We start from the raw sequence: 9,100 nt of genomic DNA on the forward strand, positions 1-9,100 counted from the left end.
CTCATAACAGTGTGTGTAATGTAGAGCTGTTACTTTTCAGTAATGTTTATTGAGTACCTAATATTTTCCAATATTAGGTTTTAGGAACTTCAAAGATAAATAAAATATTTGTTCTCTCTGTCACAGAAGTCACAGTATTATAAAGGATAGACGTAGATTAAAGAAAAAAGTTATAGTACAAGCTAAGTAGTGTGTGCGTGTGTGCTCAGTCGCTTCAGTCGTGTCCAATTCTTTGTAACCCTATGGACTGCAGCCTGCCAGGCTCCTCAGTCCAAGGGATTCTCCTGGCAAGAATACTGGAATGGGTTGCTATGCCCTCCTCAATGGGATCTTCCGGACCCAGGGACTGAACTTGCATCTCCTGTGTCTCCTGTACTGCAAGCGGATTCTTTATCCACTGAGCCACCTGGGAAGCCGAAGCTAAGTGGGGCAACTACACAGATATCCATTCCTTTATTCAAGAAACAGGTAATGGGCACTTATCATGTGCCTAAGTGCAGATTGAGCAGCGAACGATGTCAGCTCCATGGAACTTCTGTTTCAGCATAAGCTTGAGGAGAGAGACAAATAATAGACACTCCTGTAATATGTTGAATGGTGGTGATGTGGAGGGGAAAAAAGCAAGAATGCAGAATAAGGATTGTTGAGGGTAGGAGGTGCCATTTTAAATAGGAAAAATCTCTTTGAGAGAGGAAGTGAGGGAATAGCTAAGAACTTATTCGGGAAAGACAATTTGAGGCAGAGAAAACAGCCTGTGAAAGGCCCTGCATCGCTGTAGGGAGGGATCGGAGGAGGCTGTGTTTCTGGAGAGTAGAAAACTAGCCAGGGGTGGGAAATAAGGGCAGAGTAGAAAGGGAGGGCCAGGGCAGCAGACCCAAGGAGATTTGTAGGCATGTGAAAATGGCTTTAGTTTTCACTCTGTCCAGAAGCCACTGCAGGGCTTTGAGCATAGGAGTGATGTGGTCTGACATGTTTTAACAAAATGCCGTTGGCTGCCTTTTATTTATTTATTTATTTATTTATTTTGCCACCCTGCATGGCATGCAGAATCTTAGTTCCCAGACCAGGGATCAAACCTATGTGCCCTTTATTGTAAGAGCAGAGCCTTAACCACTGGACCACCAAGCAAGTCCAACATTGGTTGCTCTTAAGAATAGACTTCTGTTAAGAACAGATTCCAGAGGGCCAAAGACAAAGCAAGGAGAGGAGTTGGAGGCTTTAGCAATAATCCAGGTGAGGACTGTGGGCTAGGATGCTTGCACTAGCAATGATGGGATAGATCATATTCTGGCTCTATTTTGTAGAACAGAAAGGATGGCTGACAAATTAGATTTGGAATCAGGGACAAGGTTCTTAGCCTGAGAAATTAGAAGAATGGAATTGCCATTCAACCAAGATGGAGAAGATTATGGCAAGAGCAGATTTGGGGCGAGAATATCAGCAGCATCGGTTTGGACACACCAATTTTGAAATGCTTATAAGATCTCCAAGTGGAGATACAGAGCAGGCACTTGGGTATACCGGCATGAGTCTGGACTTCAGGGAAGGCATCAGTTATGCATCGGTACTATAAATATGGGTGTCACCTGGATCTACATTGTCCAACATGACAGCCAGTAGCTACATGTGACAATTTAAATTTCGATTAATTCAATGACATTAGGAATTCACTTTCGTAATTGCTCTAGCCACATTTCAAGTACCCAATAGCCACATGAGACTTGTGGCTGTTGTAGTGGACAGCGCAGATACAGAACATTTCCATCATCACTGAAGTGTTATTGGACAGTACTAATAGAAGACACTCAATGTTACAGGCCTGAATGATTTTCTTCTTTTATGGGCCTAGAGAAGTAGTGAGGGGAATAAAAGAGATTCAGAGACTGAGCCCTTGAGGGGAATTCCGTGGAGGTCCAGTAGTGACGATTTGACACTTTCACTGCCAGGACCCCGGTTCCATCCCCGATCAGGGAACTAAGATCCTGTAAGCCACATGGTGCGGCCAAGGCAGAGCTCTTTGTATAAATGTATGTAAGTAAGTACACAAATTGCTGTTGATGGTGGGATGGTGGGGCATTAAGGGCCGGCTTCCTTTTTTACCCACCATGATCTATGTTTGCCAAGTAAATAAGGGGACAAAAGACATGCCAGGCACATGGAACAGGAGCGTCGACAGAAGTACAAAATAGCGTGGTGTGGTTGGGGAGCTGTAAGAAAGCTGGCATTTTTGGAGCAAGGCCATATTATTTTAATATAGTTAAAACACACACACACATAACACAACTCTAAGCTTCTTCCTTGCTTAAACAATATGGGACTGAGCACGTGATGCTGAAGCTAATCAGTCCAGGTCTAATTGGAGGGCAGAACGAGAAGGGGAAAAAGAATTTCCCTTGTTATTTGTAAACTGGGAGTGAATGTAAGAATTCAATTTAGAGAAATGGATACTACCTTACAATCGATACTACCTGTTTCAGCAATAAAAATCAAATGATCACAGTAATTTTCCACTTTTTGAAGATTTGTTCCATAAAGACCTGAAAGTTACTTAGCAGGGCATGGGTTTCTATCTGGATTGAAATGAAGTTGATGTAGCTAATTAGCTATGGCTTTGATGAAAAGTATTCATACACAAACAATTGCACCCCATCCTGGAAGCCAATCGTTTCAGAACATGTTTTTTCAAGATGTCAGTTTGTTTTAATAGTAGGTTGTTATCTCCGAGCTACTATATTCTTGGTTTTCTTTCTTTCTTTCTTTCTTTTTCCCTGAATTTGCAAAAAGCAATAACATAAAAAAACACAAAAGTACTTTTCACCAATTAAAAGAAACTCTTTCCATTTCTGTGGGTTTTGAACTAGAATAACCTACAAAATTTTAAAAAGATTTCATTAGAATAAAAAAACTTTGAAAAGTGTAATCTACTGGAACCTCACGTTGTCATTCCATGCTCCTACAGTTAAAGACCATGTCATTATTTCCATTATACTTACCTCCTAATTTTCAGGGCTTATTAGCCTAGCTGTAAAAACTTGCTCCAGTTGAAATTTGGCAAGCTGACAAGGCTGCGTGCCAGAAGTAATTTACTATCCAGTGTGGTTTGCAAAGTAAAAGAAGCTATATATAATAGAAAAAGAAATGAAAAGTTCTTGGTTCCAAATATTTTAATGTGTGTAATGCGTGTCACCTCAAACTTTTCAGCTTTTGTTGTTAGCAACGTGAAATAACATGAAAGGATTGAAAAGTACAGATGCTTTGCATCCGCATCAAACTGAGGGATCTGATGTTCTTAGGCATCAAAGACCAGACGGTGTCTATCACTTCTGCTGTGACTTTGAAGTCTACCAGGGCCCTCTGTGTGGGAGAAGCAGGCAGGGGACTTTGAACAAGATAGGGGGATGGGATTCCAGGTGTCTTTCCTCTCATTAGCACTGAAATTAGGTACATCTCTTTACCTAATAATAAAAATGGAAAAAAGAGAGGAGTGTTTCTTTTTCTGCTGGCATTTTTTGAACCAGGCCCCAGCAGTGAAAGTGTAAAAGTGTAGAGGCCTAACCGGTAGACTGCCAAGGAATTCCCTTTACTGTTGTTTTCAACCACTGAGCTATCTGTGAACTTAATCTTCAGATGTGACAATGAATATTCTAGGGAAAAGTTAAAGTTTACTTTGCAATTAACATTTAAGTACTTTGAAGGCCATAATAGAAATTTTAACTTGATTTGCAAATATCTGGGGCTTCCCAGGTGGTGCTAGTGGTAAAGAACCCACCTGTCAATGCAGGACATGTGGGTTCGATCCCTGAGTTGGGAAGATCCCCTGTGGGAGGAAATGGCAACCCACTCCAGTATTCTTGCCTGGAAAGTCCCATGGACCAAGAAGCCTGGCGGGTGACAGTCCATGGAGTCACAAAATGTCGAACACATGCACTCACACATTCAAACGTATAACTAATGTTCATCCATCAGACTTCTTAAAAGATTGTCTTGGGACCCCAAGTAAGACCCATCTTTACTGTTCTCCAAACTGTCTCCTGAGCATTGCAATGGGACCAAGTGTTGTTCTACACCGGGTGAGCAGGGTACACCTTTCTGGGAGTAATCTTACTTGACAAGCTTGGGGGAAAACCACGATAATTTATATTCAAACAAACACTCATCTACTGTGGGCCAGAATGCAAAATTAGAATGAACTCGTTCAGAGAGGAAGAAGGCTTTGGTCTTTTGTGTGTCAATATTTTGACCCTGCCACACACATAAAAATTATAGTCGAAGCTCTCTGAGAGAAAGATATCCTCAAAGAGAAGAAATGGTCATTAGTGTTTTTCTTTTAAAGTATAACTTTCATAAAGTGCACGAATCTTAAATGTATCCCTCAGTGGATGGAATTTTATAATTTACCAGGGAATCCCATTTATAATTTATACATTCATATAAAGACCATCTAGATCAAATACAGAAGTTTCCAGCACCCAGTAGGTTCCCTTGTGCCCCCTTCCTAGTCAGTGAAAGTGTGAAAAGTGTTCATTGCTTAGTCGTGTTCGACTCTTTGAGACCCTATGGGCTGTAGCCCACCAGGCTCTTCTGGCCATGGGATTCTCCAGGCAAGAATATTGGCATGGTAGCCATTCCCTTCTCCAGGGGATCTTCCTGACCCAGGGATTGAACCTGGGTCTCCTGCATTGCAGGCAGGTTTTTTACAGTCTGGATCTGCTTAATAATCTGATATCTATGGTTATTTTAAAGGTCAAATAAAGGACGAATAGATATGTCAAATTTTCTGAGGTATACCTTAGACTCATGAGGACTTATTCTTGGGCCCTTGGTTTCTTAATTAGAAGGTGAGCTCAAGAACTTCCCTTGCAGTCCAGTGATTAGACTCTGAGCTTCCAATAAAGGGGGCATGGGTTCAGTCCCTGGTCAGGGAACTTAGATCCCACACATCCTGAGTGGCATGGCTAAAAAACAAAACAAATGAAAAGGAAGCTGTGCTGAGCTAAGGATTCTGAGACCCCGTGGGTATTACGCAGTTTCTTCTGCTGTACTGGACTTTCTTTAATAGTGCTTTTTATCTCTTCAAGAGCTCCTTCTGGGGTTGATATTTTAAAATGTCTGTGATGAATAGAAGAGTTAATATATAAAAAACTTAGTGCACATAGGTGCTGGGCACACAGTATTGGTAAGTCCTAGATAAGTGATAACTATGATTATGAGATGCAGAAGAGACAAAAGAAGGTTTGTCCTTATCATTATAACAATTCCTAGAGCAGGATAAGGGGCTTCTCAAGTAGTGCTGCTGCTAAGTCACTTCAGTCACATCCAACTCTGTGAGACCCCATAGACGGCAGCCCACCAGGCTCCCCCATCCCTGGGATTCTCCAGGCAAGAACACTGGAGTGGGTTGCCATTTCCTTCTCCATGCATGAAAGTGAAAAGTGAAAGTGAAGTCACTCAGTCATGTCCGAGCCTCAGCAACCCCATGGACTGCAGGCTCCTTCGTCCATGGAACTTTCCAGGCAAGAGTACTGGAGTGGAGTGCCAGTGGTAAAGAATCTGCCTGTCAATGAAGGAGACACAGCAGACACAAGAGATGTGGATTTGCTCCCTGGGTGGGGAAGATCCCCTGGAGTAGGAAACAGCAACCTGCTCCAGTATTTTTGCCTGGGAAATCCCATGGATAGATGAGCTGTCGGGCTATAGTCCATGGGGTTGCAAAGAGTCAGACGTGACTAATCACGCAGAGCAAGATAAATGTGGAAGCTAAATTTGAAAATAAGAGAAAAAAGTATTATAGTTGGGTTGATTTGATGTAGTTATCCATCAAATTTGCCTTGAAAGGAAAGTTTACCAGAGCTTGCTGACTCCTTTGGACCTAAAGAACAGTTCGTACATTTTCTCATTCTGTCATGATTTTACTAATTGAGTGTTCGTTACATCTTAGGCACTGTTCTAACATCCCAGGTATCAAAGTAGAGGAAACAAAAATCTGCCCATATGGACCTTACTCTCTAGGGGCATTTGTGCTCTTACTGTTAACACAGGCCCCAGAGATTTTCCTATTACCAAGAAATTCCATCTGTGTTTTACATCCATGATTTCCTTCCACATCCCTGATGTCTTACAGCTGAGGGAATCAAGAATCAAGCCACCCTTAGCCTAAGTTCTGAGACCAGAGGGGGAGAAAAAAGAAAGGAAAGGGTCAAGGGTAGAACATGGTTAGTTGCTAAGGCTATATTCCTCTTTAATAAGTCACATGGAGGATCAAGGTACTCATGCTAATGTTGAAATAAACAGGTCTAGCAATAACTCCAGTTTTGGTTTTTTGAAATCATATTCCAGAACTTGAACTGAGCCACGTAGTTAATATTTTAGATTTAGTAATGACACCAACAATATCACTTTCAAGCTCGGTTGTCTGTCTCTTAGAAATGCTGACTTGCTTGGGCAGAGGTTAAAGGAGGGTATGTATCTTATTGACTCCCAAACTTTTCAATACCAAGATTCCCTCTTCTTAAAAAAAAAAAAAAAGTTTGTGATATCCACCCAGGGGCCGGCCATGTTTTGAAAGATATTGTCTGCAAAGACAGGATAGTTTTTTAAATAATAAAACCCTTTCCCCATTTAAAAATTAATCACTATAAAGTAGGAAGTCAAGAAACAGCTGGAGTAACAGGCAAATTTGGCCTTGGAATACGGAATGAAGCAGGGCAAAGACTAATAGAGTTTTGCCAATAAAATGCACTGGTCCTAACAAACACCCTCTTCCAACAACACAAGAGAAGACTCTATACATGGACATCACCAGATGGTCAACACTGAAATCAGATTGATTATGTTCTTTGCAGCCAAAGATGGAGAAGCTCTATACAATCAGCAAAAACAAGACCAGGAGCTGACTGTGGCTCAGACCATGAACTCCTTATTGCCAAATTCAGACTTAAATTGAAGAAAGTAGGGGAAACCACTAGACCATTCAGGTATGACCTAAATCAAATCCCTTATGATTATACAGTGGAAGTGAGAAATAGATTTAAGGGCCTAGATCTGATAGATAGAGTGCCTGATGAACTATGGAATGAGGTTTGTGACATTGTGCAGGAGACAGGGATCAAGACAATCCCCATGGAAAAGAAATGCAAAAAAGCAAAATGGCTGTCTGGGGAGGCCTTACAAATAACTGTGAAAAGAAGAAAAGCGAAAAGCAAAGGAGAAAAGGAAAGATATAAACATCTGAATGCAGAGTTCCAAAGAATAGCAAGAAGAGATAAAAAAGCCTTCTTTAGCGATCAATGCAAAGAAATAGAGGAAAACAACAGAATGGGAAAGACTAGGGATCTCTTCAAGAAAATCAGAGATACCAAAGGAACATTTCATGCAAGGATGAGCTCGATAAAGGACAGAAATGGTATGGACCTAACAGAAGCAGAAGATATTAAGAAGAGATGGCAAGAATACACAGAACAATTGTACAAAAAAGATCTTCACAACCCAGATAATCATGATGGTGTGATCACTGACCTAGAGCCAGACATCCTGGAATGTGAAGTCAAGTGGGCCTTAGAAAGCATCACTACAAACAAAGCTAGTGGAGGTGATGGAATTCCAGTTGAGCTATTCCAAATCCTGAAAGATGATGCTGTGAAAACGCTGCACTCAATATGCCAGCAAATTTGGAAAACTCAGCAGTGGCCACAGGACTGGAAAACGTCAGTTTTCATTCCAATCCCAAAGAAAGGCAATGCCAAAGAATGCTCAAACTACCGCACAATTGCCCTCATCTCACATGCTAGTAAAGTAATGCTCAAAATTCTCCAAGCCAGGCTTCAGCAATATGTGAACTGTGAACTTCCTGATGTTCAAGCTGGTTTTAGAAAAGGGAGAGGAACCAGAGATCAAATTGCCAACATCCGCTGGATCATAGAAAAAGCAAGAGAGTTCCAGAAAAACATCTATTTCTGCTTTCTTGACTATGCCAAAGCCTTTGAATGTGTGGATCACAATAAACTGTGGAAAATTCTGAAAGAGATGGGAATACCAGACCACCTGATCTGCCTCTTGAGAAACTTGTATGCAGGTCAGGAAGCAACAGTTAGAACTGGACATGGAACAACAGACTGGTTCCAAATAGGAAAAGGAGTTCGCCAAGGCTGTATATTGTCACCCTGTTTATTTAACTTATATGCAGAGTACATCATGAGAAACGCTGGACTGGAAGAAACACAAACTGGAATCAAGATTGCCAGGAGAAATATCAATAACCTCAGATATGCAGATGACACCACCCTTATGGCAGAAAATGAAGAGGAACTCAAAGACCTCTTGATGAAAGTGAAAGTGGAGAGTGAAAAAGTTGGCTTAAAGCTCGACATTCAGAAAACGAAGATCATGGCATCCGGTCCCATCACTTCATGGGAAATAGATGGGGAAACAGTGGAAACAGTGTCAGACTTTATTTTTCTGGGCTCCAAAATCACTACAGATGGTGACTGCAGCCATGAAATTAAAAGACGCTTACTCCTTGGAAGGAAGGTTATGACCAACCTAGATAGCATATTCAAAAGCAGGGACATTACTTTGCCAATAAAGGTTCGTCTAGTCAAGGCTATGGTTTTTCCTGTGGTCATGTATGGATGTGAGAGTTGGACTGTGAAGAAGGCTGAGCACCGAAGAATGGATGCTTTTGAACTGTGGTGTTGGAGAAGACTCTCGAGAGTCCCTTGGACTGCAAGGAGATCCAACCAGTCCATTCTGAAGGAGATCAGCCCTGGGATTTCTTTGGAAGGAAAGATGCTAAAGCTGAAACTCCAGTACTTTGGCTACCTCATGCGAAGAGTTGACTCATTGGAAAAGACTCTGATGGTGGGAGGGATTGGGGGCAGGAGGAGAAGGGGACAACAGAAGATGAGATGGCTGGATGGCATCACTGACTCGATGGACTTGAGTCTGAGTGAACTCTGGGAGTTGGTGATGGACAGGGAGGCCTGGCGTGCTGTGATTCATGGGGTCGCAAAGAGTCGGACACGACTGAGCAACTGATCTGATCTGATCTAATTGGCACATGAAAAACCAGTGTTATCACACTGCTGCTGCTGCTGCTGCTAAG

Source organism: Bos taurus, chromosome 19, assembly GCF_002263795.3.
Source record: "Bos taurus isolate L1 Dominette 01449 registration number 42190680 breed Hereford chromosome 19, ARS-UCD2.0, whole genome shotgun sequence".
NCBI classification, from domain to species: Eukaryota; Metazoa; Chordata; class Mammalia; order Artiodactyla; family Bovidae; genus Bos; species Bos taurus.